Here is a 5,058-nt window from a genome sequence, read left to right as displayed (position 1 = left end):
AATCACCATTAAAGCATATGATGATGAAGAGCGTTCATCCAAGGGCACGGTCACCTTACCTCTTAGAGTTGGGCCAGTTACAAAGGATGTGGTTTGTCAAGTCTTGGATTTAAATCTCACTTACAACATATTGCTAGGACGCCCTTGGATTCATGAAATGAGGGAAGTCCCATCCACATATCACCAATGCATTAAGTTTCCCCATAATGGAGTCGAAGTAACAGTTAACGGTGATCCTAATCCATTCATATACTGCAATAACCTGAAATCAAAGACTGAGACCATCATTCCCAGTAATTGTGAGGTTGTTCCTTCATCGGCATACATTGATCCGAAGTCATTAAAACCTTTGACATCAAAACAAGGTGAGCTTAAAGGCAAGTTTCAGGACAAAGGCATGGGGGAATATACTTTAAATCAAACCATGTACTTACGACAAGTCATGAGTTCCCCAAAAGAATATGGAAGACCACACCCTAACAAACAAATCTCCATCATGATGCTCAAATGGGACCCTACTACCTTTCAAAGATGGGGTGAACTAGAAGAGGAAGATTTATACAAAATGCTTTTCAGAGACAATGAAGAGGAAACACAAGATCACATCAATCTACCATGTGAGAAATATGGCAAAGGCTTCAAAATTCTACAAAAATTTGGGTATGATGGAAAAAGCCCTCTGGGATTATGAAAAGAAGGCATCATTGAACCTTTACAACCTGAATTGACTCTCAAGAAGGAACACTCGAAAGGACTTGGTTTCTTAACTTCCAAGGTCCACACCCAAAGGACAGAAGAAGCCTTACAAATCAAAGCTGCCAAAATTCAACAAGAGGATCTCTATTCCATAGATTCCAATGAATGGGAATGCAGTTCTGACAGGTCTTCCAGTGACTACGACCTCACCGAGACATTCAGAGAGCTAGATGAATCCACAGAAGAAGAGGAATTTTATAACAAGTTCAGAGTTGGTTAAGAAACAACCCATGAGGATTCCACACAGTCCTTGTCTCAAGGTTCTAGGTTGAAATCACATAGGATGAGAACACCTATCCCAGAATGCGCTACTAGTGATGATAATTTGGATTCGCTCGCAATCAAGACTGATGAGGAGAGTTCCATCGATGACCTCGATAATTACCTTGACATACCCGAATATAACTGCATCTTTACTCTTAGACCTGCTAACTTCGAAGACATTAACAGCCTTCCCCTTGTTCACCACCAACTCATTGACTGGGATCATGAAGGACCTGCACAGTTTGACACATTCCAAAATGATGAAGCTTTTATTGACTATTTGGGCGTATGAGATGATCTTCCCCCTAGAGACCATAAAGCAGGATACACTATAGAACTCAATAGCATGGCATATTTTGGTGAGGGTGTCGGACCTTCTAGTCACAAAAATGTGAAAATAAGAACAAATCAAGGGTCTTATGGCGAAAACCACACTGTGGCATTGTCTGACCCCAAAAAAGTAAAAAGAAAGGACATACCTGAGGGTGAAAACCTCTCCGAGGCACCCGAAGATGGAAGGCTCGACATTCTCCCAGCATCATATGAGGAAAAGTCATCCATGTTGGTAGAAGAGACTATCAAAACAAACATTGGTACAAAAGAGGTTCCACACAACATATTCTTAGCTCAATCACTGATAGAGTCTGAAAGGTCAAAATTCATAAGTTTCTTCAAAGAACGACAAATCAACTTCACCTGGTCATACGCTGATATGCCTGGATTAGATCCGGATTTGGTAATGCATCATTTGATAGTCAAACCGAGGGCAAAACCAGTAAAACAAAAATTAAGAAAAATGCATCCACAAGTGGCATTACTAGTCAAAGCAGAACTTGAGAAACTACTCGATGTCGAATTCATATGCCCAATTGATTATCCTAAATGGATCTCCAACTTGGTACCTATTAGTAAACCAGATCGCAGCATCAGAATTTGCACAGATTTCAGAGACATCAACAAAGCTTGTCCAAAGAATGACTTCCCATTACCAAATATTGACTTGATTGTTGATCTCATCGCAGGTCATGAAATGTTATCACTGATGGATGGATTCTCTAGTTATAATCAAATAAGGATCGCACCCGAGGATCAACACAAAACATCATTTACTTGTCCGTGGGGAACTTTCTGCTGGAATGTCATGCCTTTCGGGCTAAAGAATGTAGGTGCTACATATCAAAGAGCCATGACTACTATCTTTCATGATCTCATGCACATAACCATGGAAGATTATGTTGACGACCTCTTGGGCAAATCAATAGACAGAAATACGCATTTGGACATACTTTCAGTCATCTTTGATCGGTTGGAAAAATACAAAGTAAGATTAAACCCCAAGAAATGTGTCTTTGGAGTAACCTCCGGGAAGCTCCTAGGATTCATTGTGTCCAAAAGGGGAATTGAAGCTGATCCAGCAAAAGTCAAGGCCATCTTGGAGATGCAACCACCAAGAAATATCAGTCAACTTCGATCCTTACAAGGTAGACTCCAATCCATCTAAAGATTCATAGCACAACTGGCAGATAAGTGTAATCCTTTTCAGCACCTGCTACATAAAAACATCAAATTTAAATGGGATGATAACTATCAACAAGCCTTCCAGATATTCAAAGATTATCTTCTAAATCCGCCAGTTCTGATGCCACCAGTTCCAGATCAACCACTATTACTATACATATCAGCTACTCCAACAGCACTGGGGGCACTCTTAGCACAACAAATGGCTGAAGGCAAGGAAAAAGCAGTATACTATATCAGTCGCACTTTAGTAGGGTATGAGCTAAACTACACACCAATTGAGCATGCATGTCTCACTATGGTCTTTGATTTGCAGAAATTATGACATTACATGCTCACTCATAAGACTAAGTTAGTTGCAAGGATAGACCCATTGAAATACCTTCTCAATAAAGCAATACTTAGTGGGCGACTGGCCAAATGGGTAATGATCCTGAGTGAATTTGAGATCGAGTATGTGGATAGAAAAGCAATAAAAGGATAAGCCATTATAGATCAATTAGCAGATGCTCCCATGATAGATGATGTTCCTCTAAGTTCAGAATTTCCAGATGAATCCATTTTGACAATGTCACATGCAAAGCAATGGCAATTGTACTTCGACGGCTCATACACACAGCATGGGGCAGGAGCTGGCATCCTCTTTATAACTCCTCCAGGAGATTCTATACCAAAATCATATTGCTTATCATTTCCTTGCACTAACAATATAGCGAAATATGAGGCATTAACAACAGGATTACGAATTGCAGTTCAATGGAAGATCCAGGAACTTCATGTTTTTGGGGACTCCCAACTAGTCATTCGTCAAGCAACTGATGATTACCAAACTGTAGCGTCCTAAAATTGTGACACTTGCAATTTCGACTGCATTTCGGTCTTCACGATGGTGACGCAACATGCAACCTGAATGGAGACCCTGAAACCTGATTATGACACTAAAAACTGCATTTTTCAAGCACCCTGGCCTGAACCTCCTTGCACCCTGCTGTCCCGGGAGGTGGGACCAGAGCGCCCAGCGCCCTGGTCCCTGGGTCCTATTTTGGGCCCGGTCTCCTAAGGGGTCTCAGGTCTTTTTGTTTTCAATTTGGAAATTATCTTTCCTGGTCGGCCTAAGGTCAGGAAAATCAGTCTATCAGCCCTAATTAACAAGTATATAAACTACATTTTCCTCTTTCATTCGATATGATGGAAAAGGCGTGGAAACTATACTCAAGCATTCAAGCATTCAAGCATTCCTTCAAGCAATTGATCTTTTCAAGTCTCCATTCAAGGCTAAGTGTTGCATTCAAGACAAGGATTCAACCATTGAAGAGGAGATCACATACTACTACAACATACAACATACAACATCTAAACCTTCGCACATAAGGATACAAACATCCTTAGAACAAGGTATTAGTACTTGTTTTACAGTCATTTACATTTACAGCACTTGCTCATTTCTTGGTTAATTCCAAAACCGGGGTTTGACCCAAAGGCAAACCCCTAATCCCTAACCCCCCAATCGTCTTCTCTTTTCTGTGTGTAGGTTGCAGGTACATGGCTGAAATTGAAGATCTGGAATCCTTGTGCAGAGACGAACAGATCCCCCTTCGTTTCGTAGATTTTTCGGAGGACCGTGGCGCCGGGCGCCATCATCCTGACAACTTTTGCTCAAATTTGCAGGACAGTGCCGTATCGACATTTTACTGCTAATTCCAGGTCCGCAACTTCATACTATATCCCTAACTCAGTTTATAAGCGAATCTTTATCACTTTCTATGCATTTCTAGCTCAATTCCTCTATGCACATTCTTTACAAAAGAGGGTAGCCTTGCTGTCTTAACCCTTGAAACTCATTTAGCATCCAATCTTGCATTGTGTGGGATTGGATCTTGTGGGTTTCAACCCCTCTTTTGAATGTAAAGTCTCTCCCCTAAGTGAAAACCATCAACCCTAGTGAACCTCCCTTCTCTCTCCTTGGAGTTGGAAGAGGAGAGAGCAACTAGGGTTCGATCGCGATTTTCCGCTTTACATTTTGGTGAACCCGACGTGAACATCCTTTCTGATTTTTCATGCTTAGATCTGAAAAAATTGATTACATTTCCATGTTTGATCTTTTGCAAAATTTTAGAGGTGATTGCATAAAAACCCTAAAATTTCTTTTTAGTAATTAAGCTTGTGAAATGTTTAAATGTTAATGCTTGTTTCAGATCTATCCTTCTATTACAAATTATCAATTCATATTTGTGCTTTAATTTTGAAAATTAAGTGGTTAAGTGTCAAAACCCTAATTTTTGAAACCTTCTTGATTCAACCTTTGACTGACAATTTCAGTGATCAAAACATCTCCAAATCAGCTGTAACTTTGGATTCCGCAATAAAATCACAATATCTTTCATCCCTGAAAATTTGGAAAAAAGTTGCGAGGACCGTGTGCACTCCGAGCGCCATCGTCCCCGACATTTTTTTCGAAATTTCGGGAGCGAGATCTTACTGTATTTTCCTGCTAAAATCCAGAATTTTGGCTGATTTTAT

Source organism: Cryptomeria japonica, chromosome 10 (genome assembly GCF_030272615.1).
Source record: "Cryptomeria japonica chromosome 10, Sugi_1.0, whole genome shotgun sequence".
In the NCBI taxonomy this organism is placed as follows: Eukaryota; Viridiplantae; Streptophyta; class Pinopsida; order Cupressales; family Cupressaceae; genus Cryptomeria; species Cryptomeria japonica.
The sequence above is the reverse complement of the archived record's forward strand: the minus strand, read 5'-3'. Positions refer to the sequence as shown.